Source organism: Oculina patagonica, chromosome 4 (assembly GCF_052425735.1).
Source record: "Oculina patagonica isolate OP01 chromosome 4, crgOcupat, whole genome shotgun sequence".
Taxonomy (NCBI): Eukaryota; Metazoa; Cnidaria; class Anthozoa; order Scleractinia; family Oculinidae; genus Oculina; species Oculina patagonica.
In genome coordinates, this window is record NC_135761.1 from 13,334,772 (window position 1) to 13,362,056 (window position 27,285).

At 38.4% G+C, this 27,285-nt stretch overlaps 1 long non-coding RNA gene and 1 pseudogene across 2 annotated transcripts in view; both read left to right on the plus strand.

The window, feature by feature from the left end:
- Positions 1–242: 242 nt before the first annotated feature.
- LOC144648158 (uncharacterized) lies at positions 243–18,838 on the plus strand (annotated as a pseudogene). The gene is made up of 8 exons (XR_013569668.1): positions 243–327; positions 6,897–6,974; positions 7,398–7,672; positions 14,493–14,582; positions 16,166–16,187; positions 16,223–16,402; positions 16,630–17,714; positions 18,564–18,838. The product of XR_013569668.1 is annotated as an uncharacterized LOC144648158 (transcript).
- Positions 18,839–19,803: 965 nt separating this feature from the next.
- Positions 19,804–27,285, plus strand: part of LOC144651570 (uncharacterized) — a 21,019-nt gene continuing 13,537 nt past the window's right edge. The window contains exon 1 of the long non-coding RNA XR_013570340.1: positions 19,804–19,865. This is a non-coding gene — a long non-coding RNA (uncharacterized LOC144651570). The remainder of the gene's footprint in view (positions 19,866–27,285) is intronic.

Here is a 27,285-nt window from a genome sequence, read left to right on the forward strand (position 1 = left end):
TATGCTTTGTGCTAATTGGCTAATATCTGTTGTTTTGATTGGCTGAGACAAACTGTCCAATTTGTCTTAAATTGGACAGCTTGTGCATTTAATTTTGTTACTGAGAGCCTAATAGTCTTTGTTTTTAATCAGTGATGTCTTTAATTGATATTTTCAGTTGTGTGATCTACCTTGACAACATTTTAAAGCTGGGATTTAAAGTTTTGGACCAGAACTCACAGCTAAACGTCCCTCTTCTTTCAATGGCTGCACAGGGAAATGCAGAACCTCCCAATGGAGATGTGAAGGGAAAAATCTGTCAGATTAAACTGGTAATTTTAGGTGAGTGTCCATGTCAGCATGGTAAAGAACAGGTTTCAACCTTACATCTTTGCCAACTTTTTCATAAAGTTTTTTTTGAGCTTTGTATGCCCAATCTTGATAGTATGCAGAGCTTCTCCGTCAGACACAAATTGCAGCGTGACGGGTTTCCCCTGTAAGAGCTTGCTCGCGTGACAATGGACCACTTGATCGAAAAGACGGTGTTGTCTTTCAGGTCCCAGATGTACTTTGATAGTACAGTGTTGTGTGAATGCTTGCGATGCTTGAAAGAAAGCTTATGATTATTGTACCTAGTTTTGAAACTATGCTCAGTCATGCCGATGTAAACCTCTATTAAGCGGCCACTTTTCAAAGTCCCAAGGGCAGGTCGGACTGTATAATCTTGGGTTTCAAGAGAGTTCTGTATGACAAAATGTTAAGTGTAATAACTGAGTTCATGAGTCCATTGTTGTTAATGATTCGTACACAAATGTTTGTTTCTCCGCTATATTGTTTTGCATTTTTTTGCATGGTTCAATTTCATCTGTTACCATTCCCCCCCCCCCCCCCAGGGCAACCCCCGGGACAAGTCTAGTCTCCTTCACAGCCATTATTTGGAATGTCACGCAACGCTCCCCAAATAATGGCTGGGAAGGAGACAAGGACAAGTCCAGCCCTTTGGGCCCGGTGGTGGGGGATTGTTTGAAGCGGCCTTATCCTGGGGGTAGGGGGCGCAGAAAATCGAAACAACAGTTCTTCCTTTTTCTCAGTTGACATTTTTGTGAAGAACACTGCGTATCTGCGTGAAAAATCTGTAGAATTTGTAGCCGACAGGTTGGAGAAGGATAATGTCTCAAAATTAAAATTATGTATTCAAAGGTACGTTTATAATAAATTGTTATTTGTATCAGTGACGCAGGCAATGAAATGTTGTATTTTGAGGTGAGTATTTACAATCTTTGGTACTATTATGAACGTAAAACGTGGTAACCGGCTAGAGCGGATGCAGATCTCGGTTCAGTATTTTTATAAGCCAAGCTACAGTGAAACCCCGATATAATGATCCTCAATATAACGATATTCCAGATATAAGGATGAATATTCTATGTCCCGACAAAAGTTCAGAAAGTTACAGGGACGGAACCCCGATATAACTATCTTCGATGTAACGATATTCTCGATATAACGATGAGAATTTAGCGGACCGAACGTAAAATCCTCCCGATATAACGATATTATCAGTACACAGTCACAATTTATTTGCAAAACATCGAATTTAATGCAATAACATTGCAGTTATTGAGTGATCTCTAACGTTTTTGTAAACAGCTTTGTACGATAATATACAAAAATGATACTGTGTTAAAAGCCTCTTTACCAAAATTATTCTCTTTATCCTCCTTTAATATGCAGTAAAAATTAGTTGTTAGGATTACCCCATATAACGATATTTTCGGTTATTTTACGGCCATATCGTTATATCGGGAGTTTCGATTAACGATTCCTCGATATCACGATATAATTTTACTGCTCCCTTGGCATATCGTTATATCGGGGTTCCACTGTATAAAGAACTACTTCAAATTGCTGCCATCAAGTTGTTTAGGACCCACCATGTGCGCATGTGCCGATATTTAGAACTAGTAATAATCAGAGATTAGGGGAGTGCGTTCGACCCAAGATAGGTACCCAAGATAAGACTAGCAAACGTAATCCGAGTTACACGACTGTTTAAATATCGTCATACAAATTTAAAACTACCGCGCGTGCAACATCAGTAAAGCGCGCATCCAACATCACTTGAAACTATCAGAGAAACAATCTCAATCCAACAGTGCACGAGGCAGCACTGCAATTTTTTCGACGTTTTTGCTTGTTTACAAGCTAAAAACGTAGAATAGGGGTTATGTGGTCAAAATTTGGAACCACATATTTGTAAACTCTCAAGGGACTTTTTTAATTTCTCAAGGGACTATTTTAATTTCTCAAGGGATTACTTTCCGCTGTGGGTGATCTCGTGGAAAAAACGTGACTTGTCACATTTACAAACGTTATATAACAATTTTAAAAGTGACATGTCAGCTTTCTTATCTCAACGCACGTGTGTCTGAAAGGCGATCTATAAAAAGCGTCGCACAAACAATGGATTGCGTAACTAAAACACGAATAAATAATCACTAGCACTTACATCGTTTAAAAATTACAAACGTCAAAAATAAACCATACCAAAAAACTCGCTCTTTTCAAAGATATTATTGAAGTCAAAACAAATGGCTTCTTTTAGCTTAGGAGCGGTTAAATATTAGGCTAAATTTGGTCGCTACATGCAAGCGCAATTCTATTTCGTCATCAGCCTAGGTCGTTAGGGACGAGATTTCGCGTTGATAGCAATGTTGCATGAATCGGCTTTACAACATGCGATCGTATCTACGCAGTTCGAGTGGAATTTCAGTCAAAGACAGCAAAATTCTTTTGTATTTCATCTTCAAATATAATTCAAAAGCATTCACTGTATATGTGGCTTTTGTTTAATCCTGGGTCTTGATATCCGACCCTCGCAGAGCCTAGACAAAACGCAGCTTGAGTGTAACGATTTGTTTACGCCGCAATTATATGCGCAATGTTTTCCCCGACAGTAGTCGGAAATATCCATATTTTTCGTGCTTTTTCGTGGAGCAATCGTAACGATACGGCCTTGAACACATTGAACAGCGGTCTACCTATAACAATATAATTCAAATATGGCGTCGCAAAAACAAAGCGTCGAACGCATATTTTGCTGTTTCATTTGCTAATTTCGCTGCCGTAATCGACTGCCTCGAAAGGTCCTTGCAATTTTAAAGTATAGAATTGTCAGATCTCGCTTAAATTTGCACTGTTTATTTGTGTAATGTTAAGGAATATGTGTATAAATACCCGGCGCGGACGAGCCATTTTTGACAAAATTATATGGCTGCATTTCCTCCGCGAAGATAGGAAATTGTTAAACTAAACTACAAAGAAACTGTAATGATAAGTTCGAAGAACAATGCACAGGATAAACCTTCGACTAATACTTCATGCAAAAACGTCGATATCTCGAAGAGACTTTGATTTTTACTACTGTTAAAAGGAGGACTGCCGAAACGTTTATTTTTCAGCACAACTTACAGGGCAAACTTGAAAACGCAAACCGAAGAAGATCGTTCGAACGAATCAACCTCGTTCCCAGGGTCTCTCGCAAATAAAAATTGCGACCTGCCACATACCAAGATACATAGAACGAAACATAAACGACTTTCACTGGACAGCCAAGGGACCACACGCCACCACAAGATTAGGATTTTTTCTCCTACCATCGAACGCAAAAATTGTTTACAGTGGCAGCCTAGCGGTATCGGCTTAATTGAATTGTTTTGAATTTGTTTTTTGCGCGGTGTTTTTGCGGCTTAATGTCATTGTTGATGTTGCTGTGACGCAATTAATTGCTTTCTAATGTCTAATCAACTTGCCACATACCGACATACATATAGTACTACACATAGAACCACTTTCGCTTGCGCGTTCACAGGACAACCACGGGGCCAAAGGCCACCGCAAGATTAGGATGCGTTCTCCTACCGTCGAACGCAATAAGGGCCTGTTTACCTTATTCTCACTTAATTTCGCGAGTACTAAATTTCGCGATTTTCGCGATTTTTTCAAAATCGCGAAATTTAATACTCGCGAAATATAGGACACGCGAAGTTTAAAATCGCGAAATTTAATATCGTACTGATAATATAAAAAAATAATGAAACTCGATGTGTTTTATCATAGTTATTCTAACATGTCTGAGCTTCATGTTTAGGAGTTTTCTGTTTAATTCTGTCCATTAGTCATCTCCCACGCTATCAGTCGCACTGTTCGAACTGTTCTCTGCCGCCAAGTTCTTCAAAATCTAGCTTTTGCAGTCGTAGATGAACCTATTAGGGATTTAGACTGTTGAATACCTTATGTTTTGTCATGTGTATATTGTTTTTTTTTTTTTTTTTTTTGCTGTTTTTACGATGACTTTCATGTTAATTATGTTGTTACAGTTTCGAGGTCAAAGCTTTATATTGAAGAATAGATAAAAATCGCGAAATTTAATACACTCCAACTGTACCTTCCTCTCAAAATCGCGAAATTAAGTACTCGCGAAATATGGCTCTTGATTTTTCGCGAAATTAAGTACTCGCGAAATTTAGTGAGAATAAGGTACATGATTCCGGAATGACTTTCATTCCGGAACGAGTTCATTCCATCCCCGTACATTTCTCTGTATCTGTTTACATGATACCGAGACGAAAGTCAAGTCATTCCGGAATGAGTTCATTCCGGTTTTCATTCCGGAATGAAAGTTTCGTTCTGAAATGACATTTCATTCTGGTATCATATAAACACAGAACGAATTTCGTTTCGAGATGAAATCGCAACTCATGAAACCGCATACGGACTCCACAGTTTGAATTCAGAGCTAAAAAACGTACTAGCATTTACTGTTTAGCCCAAAGAAGCAGCTCTATTGTCAAATTACTCGTTAAAATTGCAGATACCAGGGGCACCCATCGACTGAATATAGTTCAAAACCACTTAAAGATAGCACCGTTGAACGTATTTTGGTATTTAAACGGTAGATATAGACATATTTTTATCCTCTAATAATTTTTTATCTGTTCGGATTTCCTAGCTGAAAGTCTAGTGATCCGAAAGTTATAGGGATCAAAACTTACCTTTTCGAAAAAATTCCAGCCAGAGAAAGGCTCCCGAAAATTCTAGGTGACCTTTTTAGAGTAAAAATCCGTTAAAAATGAACAATTATACTGACTTTTTAGATATTCGAAAATCCTAGGAAAGGCAGGCAAGCAAAAAAATTTACAATGAATGTTCCGAAAATTCTAGATCTCAAATCGTCTTTCAAACAGATATTTCAACGAAATATTCCGTTGGGTGCCCCTGAGATACGGCCATTAATGGGCACAAAAACATGCTTGTGCGAAACATGCGCCATCTTGTTTTGATCTCGCGCAAAACATGCGCCACCTTGTTTTGATCTCGCGCGAAAACCGCGCACGTGAAATTGGCTTTGGTTAAACCGGTCGACTCTGTCATGTAAATGCAGAACGAACTTCATTCCGGAACGAGTTTCGTTCCGGAATGAAAGTCATTCCGGAATTATGTAAATAGGCCCTAAGACAGTGGCTGGTTCAGTGATTCTTTTTTCAAGGAAATGCAGGTTATAGTTTTTTCTTCAGATTCTAACGTTTAAGGTCTTGACAAAGCGTCTGGATTTTGTTACTGTACAGCAATCAATATTGAGGCAGATAGTGTGTCCCTGGGGTGGGAAATTGACTGCCAGCACATTAAAAAATGACAATTAAATCCCTGGGGGTCCTGGGGTATGCCCGGTGAGGGGGGACATGGTAACAGGTAGAATTGAACCATGCATTAGCGCTGAGAAGTAGCACCTAAGCCATGTGTTTCTTAAAATGGCAGAAGCTAAACAAATTGTTCCACTATTTTAACCCTTGAACGTACAAGCAATTTTGTACAAGCAAAGCAAATTTGGGAGGGGGTGGATGGAACCCCTCTAAGGTTTTCGAGAGCCACCATCTTAAATCTGCCATCTGGGATTTCACCATGTTCTTAGAAAAATCGGAAAATAATGGAAATTGATGCAAACTCGAAATACACATGGAATGTAACGTTAAGCAAATTGTGCAATTTTAAAAAATAAATAAAAATGAAAAAAATGACGATTTTTGGCCAGATCTGCTTGTAATTATGACATTGCCGTTGCAAGGTCAAAAGGTTTGTGATTTGACACATGGTTGACATATCAAAATTCTCCCAAGAGATGAATGAACAGCTACTGAAAGTTTCAGCATTATTGAGTAAATCCTTACTTTTCAAAACTTTGAATAACCCGCCCGCCCTGCACGTTCAAGGAAAACACATCTAAGAAAACCAGGGGTGGCAAAAGGAAACAAAAAGATTCAAAAAAAAGAAACTGAAGATTTAGAAAACAAGAAAACCCAATCAGAAGCATATCCAAACCTTAACAAAACTCGCGTGGCTTAAAACATTTCACTGGCACAGTGAAAAACTGGGCAAATGTGGCTTTAATCACTATTCTGAAGATACAAAGGCTATGATCGCTCATATTGTATAGGTTATAGAAAGTGAAGAAGAACCCTCCTATAATGTAGTCATAAGAATTTACTAGAACTGTATACTAAGTTATGATATGCCGCTTTTATTGTTTGGCGACTGGATTTTATTTCGGATGCCTAGATCTGAAAAGATGGTTGTGCAATGGGCAACCTACCCATGGGCAACCCTGATTTTAAGTACAGGAACTATTTGCCAGTGAAAAATTAATACAATGAATTGAAGATAGGTGCTTCAACCTCTCCCCTGCATTGTAGCAGTTCTATTCCAGAAAAGTTTGGTTTGTCAGTCTACATAAACTTTTTAAGCAGTTGCTTCTCAAATACCTCGTTAAATTCTTTGTTGCTGAACTCCTGCGTTTTAAATAAACAAGGTGCGCAACCATGTTGAACTTTCTTTAAATTGTTTTCATTAAACAGGCGGAGAATTAGTAGGCAAGTCAAGTTTTGTTTTAAGATTTGTTAAAGGACGGTTTTATGAATATCAGGAAGCAACAGTTGGAGGTAAGAAGTTTTTCTTCCTCATATACATGAATTGCAAACAAAATTGTTTACATGTACAAGCCTAAAGTAGGGCAACAGGATGTAGTTAATTTTACCACCAAAATTAATATTGTGATAAAATTGAAAACTTGAAACCATTTTGGTTTAAATGAACGATGATGTTTACTTAACATTATTAAATATTTAGTCAAAGTGAATAAAACAAGTATGAATGTAAAATTTATATTCATATTTAATATAACCTAAGAATTCTTAAGGGACACCCGAATACAATATGCAAAAGTCTGAAGTAAAACGTTTGGCTTTTTGACTATTCAACTCATTAGGCTCAATCCGTTAATGAAAACGGCATTTCAAAAACCAAACAATCAAACTAATAGTAATTCATATAATTAATTCATATCTTTATCCTGTTATCTTAAGCTGCCTTTTTAACTATGAAACTATGCTTGGATGATACAACAGTCAAGTTTGAAATATGGGATACTGCAGGCAAAGAACTATATTCGAGCTTAGCCCCAATGTACTTCAAAGATGCACGAGCTGCTATTGTTGTGTATGACATAACAGACCATGACACATTTGGCAGAGCAAAAACGTGGGTGAAAGAACTTCAGCGACAGGCCAGTCCAAACATCGTCAAAGTACTTGCAGGAAATAAAGCAGATCTTTCAAGCAAGAGGATGGTGGAATATGAGGTAGTTTGTAACTCTAGTTTTTACCTTTTCTTCACAAGCTCATTATTTTAAGAATAAACCTGAGGCCGGAGATTTTGAAAAGAATATAATTTTGTGTGTTGAAAATTTGTTAATACAATACATTTATATGTTTTAAACTAAATAAACCGTATAAAATTCTTCCTTTCTCTAAACGGCAAAACTAATTAACAAAACGAAAAAAACTGCACTAGCCAAATGTTCGATGCTAATGACATTTCGATAAATGGTACATGTAATACATATGTATATTATACAACACACAACACAAACGAAAATGTCATACGCTATAATCTAAGAATTCATATCCACAAGAATATTCGCAGCCTAACATCAGAAAAATAAGAATATTCAGCCTCGGCCGAAAAAACACTACAGTATTTTTATAATTCTATTAGTACGTGAGTGTACATGTACATTGGCAGAACCCGCTTTGTGTAGCTGAATGAACGACATTCAATTTTTTAGGCGATGAAAGTCGCCTATATGCTGGGGAACGATGGAGGATTCGTACGTGTGAGGGTTACTTAATTATCAAACCTAAGAGAACTGGGAACTAGAAGCATTGTTTACTTTTCGTTGATTGTCATATGTGAATCGTCTTTCGCAGCTAAGACCATCGACAAAACACGTTTGATTTCTAACAGTAAGACAGAGATTTCGGGTCTGGAAAAACCGATGTACGTCGGATAAATTTAAGCGCACTTACGGTACTTGAGTTTTTAATACGCGATAACTGACTCAAGCTTGAATTTGAGAAGTGGAGAAGGCCATTTATAATTAGAAGTGCCGTAACTTTTGAGACTGTTTCAGAGGGCGCCAACCGATAGCAGTTTCTCGATCAGATCGCATTTGAAAAGGTGAGCTATCTGAAATCTTTGTTTGATTGAGCGTGCATTTTTATCGATAATATTTAAGCATATTTATTTGCTTAATTCTTTCCAAAGCGACTCGCTATCTTGAGTTGTGTGGCGAGTCAGAATTTTCTGTTACAACTTCTGCTATAGCTTCAGCTGTTGAACAGAGGTTTCAGGCCTAAAGTGAGTGTCGAACTTTATCAGGTAGCGGATAAATCTGAGTTCGCACGAGTCATGCAGTTCATCAGTCCTGAAGTGTTTGTAATTATTGTACACGATCGACCATAAGTTTAGTTTCGTAACTTTTAATTCCGTAGAAGCCTGTACCAAAAGGTCAACCGATAGCAGTTCCTTGGAAAAGACTGAAAAGGTGGACTATCTGAAGTCCTTGTTTTGCTTGAACATGCACTGATAATATTTATTTCAAAGTGCTGTTGATTTGACTCAGACTAATTTACACGACGCCTTCTGTGACCCTTGCACACGAAAATGTCACACAATCTTCTGATAGGTATCGCCTGTGTATCGCCTCGCCAATGGTATGGAAATTAATCCTAGGCCTTTGACGAAGGTCACTACTTTTACTTATTGCATCACATTGTATGCATGTAATGTTTTACAAAATTGTTTTGTAATTTAAGCAAAATAAAAAAAATGAAATACAAAAAAAAATTGCAATTTTATTGCTCTGCCCTTCAATCGGAAGTCATCACTGGCTCACCACTGTAACTCCACTTGTACTGTAGGTGTGTATTACCTCCAAATGATAACAATACAGTAAAAACCCGCGAGTATAAACCTAACATTTAAGAACCTGCTAGGCTAAAATTTGCAAATTAGATACCATTTTTATAAGAACCTATTTAGCCTAAAATTTGAAAACGGGTTCTTATTTTCTAAAATTGATTAAATATGTTTACTTTTGGGAAAAATATAATAAGTCGACATTGTGGATCATCTTTGGAGATACGTTACCTAGAAGCCTTATTAAGAAAAAGGCCGAATACCACTAAAATCTCTATTAACCGACATAATTTGAATTTTTTTTCCTCAGAAATTAAGAATCTTTTAAGAACCTAATTAGCCTAAATTTGTGTTAATAACCATTTTTGAAAGAACCTGTTTAGGCTTATCTGAAAAACAATAGTTTCTTACTCGCGGGTTTTTACTGTATTTTGGACTTATTGAACATAGCATGCATTGCGGAATGTACAGTCAGTGTAGACAACTATCAGCCGCATTGAAACAACAGTAAATCAGGGAGTAAATAAACAAAAACAAAATCGGAGACAATTTTCTTCTTCCAAGACGGGTAAATTCCCAATAGATGTTCTTAAAGTTACCCCCTTGTTACAAAAAGGCAAAGTCCATGCAAGTCTAGTTGCCCATCAAGCAAGCTTATCCTGGCTTAAGTAGGATTAAGCAACCACAAGTATTTCTACTTCCCCCTAGATGAGATGCAAGTACAAGTTCATCACAGGTTTACCCTCCCCCCCCCCCCCCGCTCCCCACACCATCAATTTGCCCGTTCCCATTCTATACTTGGAGAGGAGGCACCATGAGATTAGTCTTGCCCAAGAACACAACACAATGACACCAGTAAGGGCTCACACCTGAACCGCCTGATCCGGAGTCCAACACACTAACCATAAGGCCACTGCACCTCAATCAATACTACTACTACTACATTTCTATGACAACATTTTTTCGACTTTTTTTGCTTGTTTACAAGCAAAAGGAAGGAGAATAGCAGTTATGTGGGGTAATCTGGAACCGGAAGGAACCACATTCTTGTTAACTCTCAAGGGACTGTTTTAATTTCTCAAGGGAATACTTTCCGCTGTGGGTGATCAAAGCGCGTGACTTGTTAAGTGTCACTCTATAGTTGTGCTTCAGCACTTCCGTTCTTGTAGAAAAAACGTGACTTGTCAAATTTACAAACGTTATATAACAATCAAAAACGTGAGTAGCCCAAATCTTACGTCACATAACCAATTAAGAATGTAAGGGGTTCAGCGCTCGAAGGCAGCGAAGTTTAAAACGATTAAGAACGCAATTTGTACTGGTACAAGTCTTTAGGCGCTAATATTAATTTAACCTAAAACGATTAACAACGCAAATTTATACTGGTACAAGTCTTTCACACACTAAAACGTTGCTAATAGTTAACCAAAGGGAACTCATTTCGTGACAATTGATGTATTTCTGCTGAATTGCACAATCTAGAATTGCAACCGATGATCATTAAATGTGTTAAGTGATATTTACAAGTGTTTTTGTTTTTGTAGCCTGTTCAGAAGTTAATGCATCGCCATTAGAAAAATAAACAGCAACTGTTTTACTGGAAATGTAGTCGTTAGAAATGGCATGTGTAGCCGTAAGGTAAAGAATAACGCGAGGAGAAGCGGCTTTTGGTAATATCCAAACGAAAATTTACTTCTTAATGTGGGGTTAAGATTGCGTGACGAGACAAAAGGTAACTCTGTCGTGCGGAACCTTTATCGGGAACCCTGCATTAAGCCGAGTAGAAATCTATCTAACTCGAAAGGAAACAACTATTTCGATTAAAGGCAAACGTCAAAGTTTACCATTTTTAACCAAGCCAAAGTATATGAGTCGCAAAGCACCCAGCCGTCGCGCGACTGACAAATACAGCATTTCCTCCGCGAAAATAAAAAAAATGCTTGAACTGAAAGACGTTTGAATTCTTCCATCATATGTTCGAACAACAATGCCCAGGATAAACCTTCTACTCATACTAACTTCATGCAAAAAAAGTCGATATCTCGAAGAGATCTTTGATTATTTATGGCACAGGTTTGACTGTACTTGTGTTAGAAATTATGATGGATCAGCAGCTCAAGAGTTCTCTGGCACATTCACATGATTTATTGTTGGCTACTAAATTCTCAACTTATGAACAAAAAGGTCATGCCAAAAAATAAATATATTGTAAACTCAAAATAAAGAGTAGCTAGGATTTCAACAGTGCTCTGTTGCACACAGCATAAGTGATTGGCACTGGCCATAATTATAGCTCATGGCCCCTGTTGTACTTAAATATAATAAAGATTTACTGAGTAAAATCAGGATAGCATGTATGCCTCTAAGACAGGCTAACAGTGTTCTATCCTGAGTTTACTTCTCAGAAAATGTTTATGAATACTATTCTAAGTGAACAATGAAGTACAGTCCTACTGTAGTGTTTTACATTTAATGGCAGAAATAAACAAGTGACCAACACTGAAGACGTGCTGGTGAGTTTATTAAGACTGCAGAGTATACAGAGGATTACAATGGAAACGTTCTCAGTACATATAATCAGTAAAAAGATATTGCTAAGCTTTGCATCCTTCTGTATGTACTTCACATAATGTACCGCCTCGTGCGAGTTTATTTAAGTTTATTTGTACAATCGAGGAGATAATTCAGGAATATACAGGCCGATTTGTCCAAAAATTACCTTTTCTGACATAATAGACTGTCCACAGCCTCTCAATTTTTCAACGCAAAAAAAGCAAACTAAGCGAACGAGCGGGCGCGAAGCGCGAGCGCGTAGGGGGAGGGGGCGGGAAGCGAGCGAAGCGAGCGAAAGAAAAATAGAGAGGCTGTAGACATCGTTGAATAAAAGTGAAAGTATTAGACTCCTCCCCTTGTCATCGACCTGTAATTTACAACTCCGGCTCTCGACCTTTCAATTAAATCGGGCCAATAAAATTTGAGCGGTAAAATGCTTGTTTAATTGACTACAAGTGTCACTTTACAAAACAACTACACGTGTGGTGACAACAACACGTTAGTTTTTATTTCGGTGTTGAGGATGTCGTCAGAGACGACTTCTTCAACCCCAAAAAGCCTGTAAAAAGAGGCAGAAAGCCGAAATCAAGCGGTCCCTCCGATTTTTGCAGAATATGCGGGTACTTATTCGCGATTCGCTCGGGGAACTTCGGCAAGACATCGTGCATCTCTACGGAAAATTTATTTGTCGAGCCAAAACGCGAAGGTGTTTTCCGGCGAAAGTTGGCAGACGTCTTGGCCGATTTGGGAATTGCAGTGCAAAAAGACGAATTTCGTTCTAGTAGAGTGTGTTCATCTTGTGCATCTAAAGATGGAAGTGCAATGTAATTTATTTTTTGAACTGTTCAATAAATGTTTTTGCAAACAAAAAAAAAAAAATAAAAAAATAAAGATGGAAGTGCAGCAAGCAATATTGAATTTATAAAGAAATCTCTAGCGCGACCGATGGTTGGCGTAGAAGCTTCTACAAGGCAAGTTGATCGTGAAGAGCGATTCAAAAGAATGTAGCCTGCAGAACAGGCGGTTTAATTTTGCGGGGTTATTGGGAGGTCGCGCGTCCCGCTAAATTAAAACCTAGCACTTCGCGCTTCGACCCGCAAAATAAACCGCCTGTTCTGCAGGCTAAAAGAATGTCACGTTCGCCCCACACGTCGTCGGCGAGGCAAAAGTTATGCCGAAGCCAGTCGGTAAAATTCCAACTACGTCCTCCGAACAAAGAAGCTGGCGAACAGCCTCTTTCTTCTCGTCTTTGAGCGACGAAACGTTTGGAAGTTTCTTCAACGAGCGTTCCAATAATCGATTCATCGCAAATCACAGCATGTCAATATTGATGACAACTCGAGCAAACCGCAAGACGCCGCCTGCAAGCAATCATGATCGGCCGTTGTCCAGGTGATGACACTTTTGCCACCTCTCAACCAATGGGAATTTTCCGTTTCTGGAGAAACGGGAAATTCAATATTTCCAAAGATGTCTACAGCCCCTCTATTTTTTTTCGCTTCCCGCCCCCCACCCCCTTGCTTTTTCCGTTTTTCGCTGGCGTCCAGTTCTCACGCTGTTCTCACCGCGCGCTCATCGATCGAGAAAACACGAAAAAATAGAGGGCTGTGAACAGTCTATGACATAAAGTATCTACAATTAATATAAAAATGACTATTTTCGAACACGAGCGCTTGAGCAAGAAGTAAATTACGCCACTCACCCAATGTTTTGCTTCTAAATAGTAGTGAATACAGTAAACTGTACATAATTCGAAGCATCTTCTCTCACGCATTCTATTCTATTCACTTCCCTTGGACATTTAAAGAAGTTAACCTCACAATGGTTGCAGGGAGAAATATCTATAAAGCTTTTCCAAGAGTACAAGTTTCCCTCAAAGTTATCAGGCGATCTATTATTCATCTTGCGTGGTTCGGGCGAGTTGAGATGTCACGAAATTCCTCCTCTTGAGTTGTTTTCTACCACTATGTTGTGCAAGTGAGCTGGAGATGCCTTGAACTTTATGTTTAAAAAACATTTGCGCAGTAGATCAGGCTTCTACATCACTACAGATTAAAAAGAAAACCAATGTTTTTCCAGATCGGTCACTCCACACTTCGAAGCAGCCATTTTGTTGATGCGCATATGACGTCAGCGTGCTCTCGCCCCAACTAGTGTTACTAGTTCCAGTTCTCTATTTGGTCCTCGGACATTTTTGAATCTAGTAATGGCGGCAAGCCGAAGCCGAAGTTTACGCGTGAAATAAGTTGTCTTCCAATTCGAATTTGAATCTGGCAAGGTTACTATTTTATGTAAGTACTTTCCAAAACCGAAGAGAAAAGAGAAGGTAAAATTTAGATCATAGTACCACTTTAAGCTTTGTATGTAAATTTCCTATTACAAATCACATGATGCTTAGAGAATTTCCTTTTATCTATCTGAATATCGTGAATTTGTTTAAATTTGAAAGAAGAAATTTTCAAAGGGTAACATCACATAGTCTGAAATGGGACAACAAACAAACAAAGCTCAAAAGGTCTATTCTTAGTCCTTCGACTGGGCTTGATTCAATCTTACTGACTTGCTATACTGGAACGTCATCGCCTTAGCATGCATTGCATGCCGTTTATTAAACTAGCTGAATTGTAAAATTGTTTTCTCTTGGTTAGGATGCTCAATCTTATGCTGAAGAAAATGGTCTCCTATTTATGGAGACATCTGCAAAAACTGGTATGAATGTGAATGAGATCTTCTTAGCAGTAGGTGAGTGTGGCCTTACTTGTAACTTAATTCTATATAAATGACGGCTGTTTGCTTAAAGGGATTTTGTCACCTGGTGATTCTGCGCACTGAAGTTATTAGGTGGCAGTTACAACTGTCAAAATATTTTGGTTCCGTGCTGTAATATGATAAGAACACGCGTGTTTCAGCTAAGCGTGTTGTTTTCAGCGAAAGCAAACAACATACACAAGGCTTTGCCATATAATTATACCGCCCTAAAAAGGGAAAGCCATTTCAACGGCGAAAGATGCAGTACTGCTCAACCCATTGTTATCTATTAATTTTATTTTTTGAGCTTTTTAAGTACTTTTTTAGTCAATCGACATTCGCTTTGTGTTATTAAATGTAAGAAGAAACTTCGCGATCGATATTTGAAACCGTGCTTTCTCTGTTGTTAGTTACGGTTTCCTGGAAAACAAGGATCGGGAATGGAGGATCGAGCTGGGCATCACGTTTTCCGTCAGCACGTAATTGGCTCCTTACACAATAATTCGCTTTTGCAACTGATTCATGCAAGGATTCGAGTTGCGAGGATAAGGTTCGAGTTTGCCGTAGATGGTGCTGCTCAATCTCTCTAATAGCTCTTGGATATTATAAATATCCAAATATGTATATATATTTTTAAAATTTAAGATTTTTATCGCCTTTCTTTTTAGTTTTTAGGGTTGCGCCTCGCATGGGTAACTATTTTCCCGTTCGCGCAATTCCTTTTAGGTCCTCTTCTTTATTGTAAATTTTTTTTGAGACCAATAAAGTTGATAGACTAGGATACTATAAGATAATCTTGGATAATATAGTTGGATAATATAGATGATATAGTAATATACTGATAATTTATAAATACAGTCGAAGCTCTCTTAACGGACACTCTCGTAAGCGGACAGCTCTACTTACGGCCACCTTGTTAGAAACCCCGTTTTTACTCCCATACAAACTCTGTATTTTTACATTCTCGTAAGCGGACATTCCCGTAAGCGGCCGCGGACACTTTCCGAGATTACGACTTAGACTTTTTCTTTGTTTTTAAGCTCCCGTAAGCGGACACCGCAAAGAAAATCATATAAAAAACCTCTGTATCTTGTATTAATTACATCGCCGTTCGTCACAATGATTTTACTGTAATTACAGTACCATATTTCAGTGTTTGTTTTGTCGTCATCCACGTCCGGTTACATTTCGAAACACCACTAACATGCATATTACCATTATGTTAGCTGGACAAGCTCCCGTAAGCGGCCATCTATCCCCTACACCTCTAGTGGCCGCTTACAAGAACCATTCTCGTAAGCGGCCAGCTCCAGTTGCGGACACTTTTTTCGCGTCCCGAGGGTGTCCGCTTATGAGAGCTTCGACTGTAGATTTTAAACTTAGTGTTAAAAAAAGTATTCCAGCAATAAATACCAAATTTCGTGTTTTAAACTATGATTTTAGTTGTAATTAGTTTTAATCTAATTTTAGATTCAGTCTTTGGAGGTGCGCATCCAGAACGGCGGATTTGAAATTAAAAATGACGCCACCGAAATAACAATTTTTGTCATAACATACAATCGGGTTTGCGAAGATGGCCTCCAAACTACAAAAGAGTTCATACACAATTTCCTTTCTTACGTTTCCCTAGGCAAAAAAGTGTTAAGACAGCACTCAGCTACCAATGAGACTGCTGGGAAATCCAAGAAAACTGATACTTCAGCAACATTCATTACACAAGCACGTAGGATATTTGGAAAGGTGAAAGGTTCAAAACCATCTGGTCGCAAAGATGATCAAGATGTTACCGTACAGCATGAAGAGGGAGCAGGTAATGTAGCGATGTTAGACATTGCTGACAACGTTCCTGTTACAAACTTCATTGATTAGAGAGAGATGACAGATATTTCAACAGACGGATAATTTGTTGCGTTTTAATTGCAAAGCAATGTAATTAGAGAAGACAGCATGTACCAAAGTAGTTATCATTGCTTAGTTTAAATGAAAAAGCTCCAAAACTGTCTAAAACGCTTCCAAATTTAACTATTTCGTCAACAGTGTCTACAGGGAAGGTACTTAACGGAGACCCTCCAAGGCAATTGAATGATCAAGAACAGTTGCGAGAGAAAGAGTTACAAGAGGCGAACTTTCAAGCGCAGCTGAGGGAGAAGGATCAGGAAAATGAAACGTTACGAAGGCAGTTGACAAGAATGGAACAACAACTGAGAGGAAAATACCTTGAATTAGGAACCTCAGAAAGACTATCGAGGGAAATGATACAACGGTTAACAAATTTGCAGGAACAGTTGCATGAAAAAGACTTGCAAGAGAACAGCTTGAATGAGCAGCTGAGGGAGAAAAGCCAACAAGAAGAAAACTCACGAGGACAATTGGTAGAGATGGGGCGACAGCTGACAAACTTACAGGGACAGTTAAGAGAAAAAGAAGACGAAGCTGCTAACTTACATCAACAAGTTTCTACACTAGAAGGACAGCTGAGGACAAAATACCGGGAAGTGAATGAACTGGAGATAACTCTGTCAACAGCTCGTCAAGCACTAACTGAACAACAACGTCAACAGTCCCCTGACTGGGTCATTTCACGTGATCAAATTCAGCTAACAGATAAACTCCTTGGTAGGGGAGGCTGGGGAAGTGTTGTCGAGGGCAAGTATTGTGGCTGTGCTGTAGCTGTGAAACAAATCCATGAGTTGATTCTTTCCCCGCACAACCGAAGTTTGTTTGAGCGAGAAATGGACATTGCTTCAAAATGCCGCCATCCATGTTTGCTGCAATTTATTGGCGCAACAAATGACGAGGGAAGTCCTTTGTTTCTGACGGAGCTCATGGAATCGAGTTTACGAACATTGCTAGAGCAGCGTCCTCTCTCTGCAACAGAAGTCTCAGTTATTTCTCTTGATGTGGCACGAGCGTTGAGCTATCTTCACCAAAAGACACCTTCTCCCATCATTCACCGCGACATCAGTAGTGCTAATGTGTTGCTATGGCGACAAGGTGACCAATGGCGGGGCAAAGTGTCAGATTATGGTACTGCTAATTTCATGCAACACACCATGACAGTTGGTCCAGGAGCTATGATTTACATTGCTCCTGAAGCACTCACTTCAAATCAAACAGTCAAGGTTAGCTATGACAAAAATAGTGAAATGAACATTTGAAGTGCCTTCGATATATTGTTAAAACAGTCAGACGTTTCGGGTATAACCCCTTCATCAGTGTTTGTGGATGTCTCAAGACAAACGCTCAAGCTTATGCAAATGTCTTACGTGTGCGTGGTTCAAACATAAACAAATATTTTTTCTTGCGCGCTGAACAAGCATAAACAAAAAATAAACATCAGAACATTTGTAACTTAGAATTGACAATTTAAAATTAAGTTTTCTTTTTTTAAAAAAAAATTAAGTCAATGTTCATGCCATAATAAAAAATCATCCTCATTTTCTCTCTCCGTCTTTTGGTGGCTTCTCCAACGATTCGCTGTTTTCCCCGTTCCCATAATACACCTTGTTTACCCCCCAAAATTTTTGCATAAGCATTGTTTTCAATTTCTCTTGGGATTTACAATGACGTTCGATCGTCCCCAGAGAAATTGAAAACAATGCTAATGCAAAAATTTTGGGGGGTAAACAAAGTGTATTATGGGATCGTGAAAAGAGCGAATTAGCTTAATAAATAGACACCGAGATTTGTTTTTCCTTTCTTTTTATTTTGAGGAGGAACGTGTAAAGAATCTCATACGAAATACCTTTTAGATGCCAGGGATGTCTGCACTACACAATAAGACGAGTCTAGAAACGGTTTATGTTTTATACTGGATAAAGCGAAGAAATATTTTTTTGAAGGCAAATGGAGGTTATTGTGTTTTTTATTCGTCGCTTTTGGTGTTCCAAAAACGAAAAACGCTCAGTTTGTTAGAAGTAAATATCTTCATTGTAGTATTGTAATTTTTTTCAAACTGTTGTTGTCTTTAGGTCGATGTGTACAGTTTTGGTGTTCTCCTCTGTGAAATGTGCATCCGGGAATTGCCAGATCCTGAAAAGCGTGATCAACAAATTGTGATGGTGACAAATCACGTGCTTCGAGCCCTTATACGCGGATGTGTGCAAACAGAGCCTGGGGCGAGACCAAATATGGAAGAAATAATTGAGGAACTTGAAGAACCAGTTTGATGACATGTCATAGTTACATTGTTGTGTTCAAACTGATGTAAGTTTGATTATTTTTGTAATAGTACGTATTTGTTTCATCAACTATAATATGATAACGTAGTAAACTAAACAATTTTTTTTGCGACCAGCGAACAAAGGCCCAGCGCAGTTCGCTGGGAGCAACTCTAATGTTGGTGAGGAAAGATTTCTTTGACGCTGACTAGCGATTCCGTTATATACTCCTTAAATTCGCGGGCGCTTGTATTGTTCTCGAGGTATATTTGGCATTTAGCACGTGAACAAATGTTCCTGCTCATATGATTTTAATTAAATTAATCCATATTTTTCTAACGAACATTTGTTCGGTGAAACGTAATAAACAGCAAATTTCTACAAATCATATAAATACATTTTCATACTGCTATCACACGCACTTTCTACCTTCTTTCAGCAGGATTCATGATCACTGCTGTATGTTTGCAAAATGCCAACTTGTTTTGGATCAAACATAAAAATGTTTCGGGTATGCTTGTGTGACATACTGGGCCGGAGGGTTTTGCTGCGACGCGCTTCATGAACTGTTCCGGCTCCGGGTAGAGAGAACATTTTTGTAAAGTTTATTCAATAAATTGTTTGGTGAAATGGGGAAAAGGATAAAAACCTAAAAATGATTGTAAGTGAAAACAACGGATAGGTCGTATTTTTTTTTAAAAAAAAAAATCAAAAACTCAATTTTATTCTGCTTTCAGACGCGCTGTCTAGCCATGTCTGTTTGATTATTTTTCTCTTTTCAGTATTTATCGTTAATAGTTATTCTTTGCTTATGTTGCAACTCTGAAATAGAAGAAATTTAACAATTCCAGAGTGTTTGTTAATCGGTGGTGATCTGAAGACTTAATGTAGACGAAAAAGTCGTTTCGTGATTCAAGAATCGTAACCTTCTGGCTAATTACAGTTGCGGTTTGTTTGCGGTAACGTCTCGAATCTGATTGGTCGTAGAACAATAAACATTCCAGAAATAAGTTTTGGCGTTTACGGTTCTTCGGTTTCGACTGTAATAAGAATATTATCAAGAAAATAGTCTAGAATACGTTTTAAATGACGCCATGTAAGTATTTTGTGCAGGTACCATAAACCTCTTAACGCAGTTTTTGGAAAAGCTAGTAGATTAACAAACACGATCTCAATTTTGCTATTTAATTTGTAAATACCTGTCTGTAGACTTAATGACGTTGTGTCAGGTGCTCTAAACTTTTCGACGTGGAGCCTGGAGCCCCTTTCGTTTTGGATGCTACTAAAAGTGGTAACGGGGAACCAGTAACCGGGAACGACCGGGAACCGGAGTCTGGGAACGAGTGTACAGCGGTAATCCGTATAAGAGTTCAAAATGGCGGACGAAAAGACAGAATCAAATGCTTTATAGTGTTACCAGACCAGATAATCCCAATATATTTGGACAGGGCCAACTGTCCTTTTGACAAATGGGAAGCCGCCTTTTGGTTCACCGATCGTGTATAAAAACACGCAGACAGAGCGATGGTTTTCGAGTTGTAATGCGAACTTATGGACGTGTATTAGAAGAATACGAATGTTTGTTTCTTTCTAGAAGGAATCTTTCAAGCAAGGCCAGTATTCGAATCTACATTTACACACGACGCAACGCAAAGGACGACTGTGGGAGCAAGGAGCTTGCACGCTGATCAATAGCTTCGATCGAAATAGCACATTTCGAAAATCAAATTATTTTATTGAAATGCAGTCGAATAGTAGGGTAAGTCATAATATGCTGTATTTTCCACTACAGTTGCGGGATTGGTTTCATTTGACAGGATGGAACATATGCGTTGCGTAACATTAGCAGATATATATTTGCTTGGTTTGTTATCCGATCGATCATATGTTCGTAAATTGTTGAGTCATATTTATGCATTGTCCAACTCTCGTTAACGAAGTTCCCAAGTACATCTATCTCTTGACATAAAAACAGTTTTTTCTGGCATTTGTAGGTTGTTAGATAGTAATATGAATGGTGAGTTTTGTTTTGCTTTTAGGGGTGGACCATTAGATTTTTGCTGGGGGGGTTGTGCAAATCCCCAAAAAAATATCGAGCACGTGCTTCTGGTTCTAAAAAAATATCATGCAGAATTGTTAAGAAGGAAAAAAATGTCGAGCAGCCGTAATCAGGGCGTGGCAAAGGAGTTTTGCGTGACGCATGACGGCCCCTGAAGTAGCTGTGAGTCACACTGGGCATCGCATATTTCAATGCGTGATTTGGTATTTTGCAAGCGCGTGACGCGTGATTTACCAATTAGATTTCCTATTAAAGTGAACCCTCTGATCCAGAAGGGCATTATGATTCAAAGAGGTTCATGCATTCAGATTCAAAACATCTTTCCGAACATCCACCTGTTGTTGCGAATTGCATGTACAATTCCAGTGACATTAGCAGACAACGAGTGCTCAAACAGCACTCTAAAACTAGTCAAGGGCCATCTTCGAACGACGATGACAACCGAGACTCTCGGGCCTGGCTTTAATGAGTAGCCATTACGAAAAGCCTGTCGATTACGATGCTATAGTTCAGAAATTTGCCGAACAACAACCTCATAGAATGTTACTCGTTGATCCAATTTTTGAGAGATGGCGAAGACAAATATATTACAATGATTTCAGTTTCATTTTCTAAGAGTCAGTTGATCTTGTACTGTAAAGTCTTAAACGTAGTCCTTGTTTAATAAAATTTAAACCGTCCACAATCATCCCTCAAAAAGCTGGAAACCGCATTTCCGAGGACTTCAATTTCAAAATTTCCCGGGGAGCATGCCCCCGTACCCCCCTAGAAGGGTCCGCCTTCGGTGGCTCATTTTTTGAACCCCCTTGTTAGAATCCTGGATGCCCAAGGAGTTGGAACCATTACATGCAAGTCTGGAGGCTTTTCTGAGTAGCGTTACGTAATTAGCAGGAAAAAACGTTCGCTTGCCCAGTGGGTAAGTGATGCATAACATCCACTAGCCTGACAGTAAAATCCACTAGCCCCAGGCTAGTGGAGATGCATTTCTTTGTACATTGAAAAAAGATGAAACTTTTTACTGCTTTGAAAAAAGATGTAAACTTTAAAAGGCATTGCGTGTTAAGTGGTTTTTAATAGGGTGAATTATGTCAATTATGAGTGGCTGGTGATGGTCAAGTTAACTTCAAAATTTGTGTTCCAAATTTCCATTTAAAAAATATCGTGCAAGAACCTGAAGATTAAAAAAAAATCCTGCAGGGCTGGAAGAATAAAAAAAAAATATCTAGCAGCCTAAAAATTCTGCAACCCCCCCCCCATCAAAAATCAAATGGTCCACCCCTTAAACCAAACAATTTTTGTAGGCCACACTGAATATTTGTAGCATTTCCAAGATGCTATTCAGTATAATACAGTGTTTATCATTGTCCCAATGTCCCAAAAATCAATTTTTCTTCGTACACATGGTATTGCATAAAAAGAAAAATTTAAATTTAACATGTGCTATCAAAGCTGTACTGTAAATTATAAAGTACGGTTCTCCAGGGGTGTCTAATTGTACTGATTTACCCTTTTTGCAACATCCACGGAGTGTTAGGATGGACATTGAAATAAAGACAACTTTGCAATATTGTGAATATTGATTTTCTGTATATATGTCTTTCCCCAACAGCATGCATTCATTCCGAATTCATATCACAGTAAAAAAAATAAAACTGGATGCCTGCCATAAATAACAAACTGCTTACCAATGATGTGTTGTGTTGTCCTACTGCATGGTCATTTTTACAAGACACATAGTGTTTTGAATTCATTTACAGATTCACAAAAACATATTATGACACAGAAATATATTGTAATGCAACACACTGAGCTTTCCACGAGGCCGTCAAAAGGTGTGGGCTGGAAAGAACATCCCCAGTCACTTGAACAAAACACAAAATGATCAGCGGACAGAATGAGAAAAAGAGAATTTCCAATTTATTTGCAGTAGATAAACACTGGTATCTATTTTTTGTCCTTTAGCCAACTGCTGAAAACCTGCAAAAATGAAATTCAGCTATGATCAGTGTGCTGAAATATAACAGCATACAATAAACTGGTGAAAAGCCATCACCAAATAGTTATTTTCTTTTCAATAATGGAACAAATTGACATGCAAAGTCCAAGATACCATCTGTCGTGAAAAGTACATGATCACTTTGTATCATGATTGCAATAGGGGTTATGGCATCACAGCTGTTGGTTAAGTCTGCGTTTGAGCCCAGTGGCCCATCAAGCCTGAGCTTACCTCGGTTTCCATAATCAGTTATAGCATTAGCGACTGTACTGGTGGTTCGGGGAGGGGTGTTTGAAATTTTCAGAAAATATTGCATGGCCTTATTAGAAGTTTTGTCTTTTCTATTACTGGCCACAAGATAAACATTAATTGACATCGTAAAAGTATTTCAACAAGTAAATTGGTGATTTCCAAGTGAGGAATTGTGCTTGAACTTTGTTAAGCATTCCTCAAGATTCAATGTGGTTCACAATTGCACTTGCCATAGTATAAATAAAAAACACACAAATTCTCCCATTGCGAAACTGTCTAAAAAAATTCTTATACACAGTTGCATGTCCTGCTGACATGAGGTTTACAACCTTGTCAGTGTGTGTGACAGAAGTTCTCTATTATCTCTATTATTGTTGCTTAACAACAGCAGCTGATATCAGCATGCATTTTAGATGCACGGCGGATGGAAGTTCGGTTAATTCACCAGAATGGAATATTCCAGATTCGATCATTTTCGCCTTCGGCATTTCGTCGGCGCAAATTATACACAGTGCGCTAAGATGTATCACATGAACAGAACTTAGCCCAGGAAAAGAAAAGAACCGACCATCTATAAAGAAATCTTGGTTGTTCGTGGAACAGTTGGTTTGGTACGCGTAGTATTGCCGCGTCATGATCATCGAACTTCTAAAAAAGTCTACCAAAAATCCAGGTTATCTACCTTGCCCAGATTTTGCACACGTTTAATTACAACTCCAGGAAAAATCTTTGAATATAAGAAAATATTAATGATCATTCACCTACCTTGCAACTCGTCCCAAATTAAAATTCCGCCTAAACAGCACCTTTGGGGAGGCATCGGTCAGCAATTTGTCAGACAATGTTGTTGTTATGGTATAGTTGGTGGTAAAGTTTTTGCCAGCGAGGACTTGGACTGTTGGGAGGACAGCGGTCGTTTTTGTTTGAGATCCATAATTCGTGTCTGGCTCTCAGCGATGGCTAATTTGAGCTGTTCGATACGATTTGCCTTCTCGATCGCCTGCTCTGCCATTTTGAGCTTGCTGAGCTGCTCTGTCAGGGCTTTTTCTTCATCCAGCTGATCTTTCTTCTCGCCATCTGCATCAGCACGGTCGTCGCTTGGACCGGTACAATACGGCCCTGGATCGGCCTAAGTGTGACCTTCATGAGGCAACTTACATCTCGGACACTTGGGGATTCGTCTCGGCTGTTGACCAGGATCTTTGGAACTCGATTCTTGAAGCTCTGTGTTTTCAACCTCAATATCTTGCCCAGTACCGTTCTTTCCAGCCATATTGTAAGTATATAGAAAACAATTGTAGCTTGATGCCAATGTTGCAAAATAAATCAATTGTAAACGCTAGTTGCCAATGTTGCAAAAGCTCACTACTGTTGTAAAATGCAACCGAGCCCAAGTAGATCGAGTTAAATCTAAAGTGTACCAGTAATATGCCTAGATGAAGTAAATTTACTGTGCTAAAACCCAATAAATGCTAGTGACCAATAAAATGCTAAAAACTAGTTACGATGTCGCAAGACGAACAGCACTGATGCAACAGGCCTCGTGTACGAACGAACTATAAGCATGCCGTACTATTCCTGCATCCCACATGGCCGTGCTCACAATTTAGAACTGCATCAGCCAAAAAAACACGAAAAGTCGATTTATCATGCTGTTTGCTCCGACAATCGAGTTCGAACACTAGTTCCCAGACCCTTTTCCGTGTTTTCGTCCGCCATTTTGAATTTTTATACGGATTACCGCTGTACACTTGTTCCCAGACTCCGGTTCCCGGTTCCCGGTCGTTCCCGGTTACCGGTTCCCCGTTACCACTTTTAGTAGCATCCCTTTCGTTTTGCTGCTTGGTGCCCTAATATTATTTGCCAGAGATCATGAAGCCCTTGGGCCCGGCTCGGAGCCATGCATGGAGTCCTTAACCCGTTTGGGACTCTGTGCAAGGGATTATATGCTCTTCAAATCTCTAAAAAGCCATAATGTTCCTTTCTTTTTTGTACGGAGGACTGATGTAAAACTCCGAAATCTAAAAATTCAAAAGAAGGCAGTCTTGAAACCTTAAAGAGCAATGTGTTCCAGGTAAAAAGGGTCTATTTTTTATTTTGTTACAAAAAAAGTAATTATTTAGTTTTATTTAGTTGGCGTATTGAAGTTCTCAAAGAGGATTTTATAGAGTTCTTTATATATAGTTGTTTAGAATATAGCCGCTGTATACGCGCGATGGAATTCTAGCGGGCATTATTTTTTATAGAACATAGCTGAAAACTATAGAAGCCCGGTACCCCGGATGTGCGAATTGTTTGTCGAATTTCGCTGAACGACTTCGCCTCTATTCTCTTGTTTTGTTGTTTAAATTATGCTTTAAAGTAGCAAGTTTTTATCAGAAACGTTTTACTTGCTTAAGGAGGCTCGATGTAGTTTTTTTAGCCGAAGGGTGGCTGTTTTGAAAATTAAAATTATCTAGGAAGCCAACGTTCGAATTTTGCCAAAATACATCATAATGATCAAATATGACCAAATTTTAATTATTTTCCCGTCACTTTGTCACAAAGGTTACCATAGCAACCATTAACGTTTTCTTTTGTTCTCAAACAAGCTTGATTTTCTCGAAATCTAGATTGACTCTTGGTATTGATTTTTTGATATATTCAAGTATAGTAGATTGACTACCTGTACACAAAATTTTAGGAAAATCTGTAAGAGCGTTTTAGAGTAAATCAAGAATGAAGTTTTTGGTATTGTCTTATAATTTCCTACAATCGGCAGTCGATATATTTTAACAAATTAAAGCAAAAAGTCTTTCGCTTTTAGTTAATGGTCTTTGATGGTGTAAGTATTTATATTTCAGTAAGAGTAACTTTGCTCAAATAATACGAAGCAATTTTAAAGCGCCTATTTTATATTAAAACGGTGTGGGTTTTTTTTAAATTTCATTCTTGATTTACTTGAAAACGCACTTACAGATCTTTCTAAAATTTCGTCAACAGTTAGCCAATCTACTAAACTTAAACATATCAAAAAATAAACACCAAGAGTCAATCTAGATTTCGAGAAAATCAAGCTTGTTTGAGAACAAAAGAAAACGTTAATCGTTGCTATGGTAACCTTTGTGACTAAGTGACGTGTAAAAAATTAAAAATTGGTCATATTTGATCATTATGGTGTATTTTGGCAAAAATCGCACATTGGCTTCCTAGATAATTTTAATTTTCAAAACAACCACCCTTCGGCTAAAAAACACTACATCGAGCCTCCTTAAATGGAAGTAAGACAGTGCCAAAGGAAGCGACGGATGAAGAAAGAATCGTTGAAATTTGTTGTTTTTCTTTGGAGTTGTGTACGCCACTATTTTGCCGTGAACTGCCCGAAATTGATTAGAAATTATTTAGCAAAACAAGCGGGACTTTAGAAACGTTTTGAGGTAAGAAACCTTTCTTTAACCCAAGCTGAAGACAAAACACTCCACTTTTGTTCTTTTAAATCGAAATTAGAGGCGAATTTGAAAAACTTGCTCCGAAACGAACGCATGAAAATTTTTCATTTGAATGAAATTGAAGTAGGCTTAACCAAACTTGAATGCGTAAATATTTCGACTAGATTTGTCGGCCGTGTGAGAATCTTTTGGTAGTCGGAGAAAGGACTATAAATAGGAAATATGAATGAAATGGTATCTTGGTTCATTTTTAAAGAAGCTGCAAAAAAAAGAATAAACTAAACTTTCACTTTACCGATGTTGCGTGCGTTTGTAAATGCCGTGAGCGGCCGCGAGTCTTGTATTAATAAACTTTCTGTGCTCTTTTTAATGCTATATTCTAAATCCACTAGAAGATGGTTTTCCTATGTCTTATAAGAAAATAATGCACTTTTGAGGTCTAGAAAAACAGCTGAATGCCCTCGCCTAGCGGCTCGGGCATCCACTAGCAGCTTTTCTAGACCTCAAGCGTGCATTGTTTTCTTAAAGAACATGGAAAACCATCTTCTAGTAGGTAAATAGTGTATACACGTTATTTTTAAATAAATTTTAAATTTTTGTGCAGTAGCTTTCACAATAATAGAAAGATTTTCGATAAAACTAAGGAATCTCAGAATTTAGGATTATTAGGATTGATAAGCAAAATATTAAGATATATTTCCCAGGCGTCAGTGATAAACTGCATATTTTTTGATGACGTTAGACCAGTTGTTACTGTAGTAGACACCTAGCTTGTTCTCCAGTTTGGGAATCTGCGAA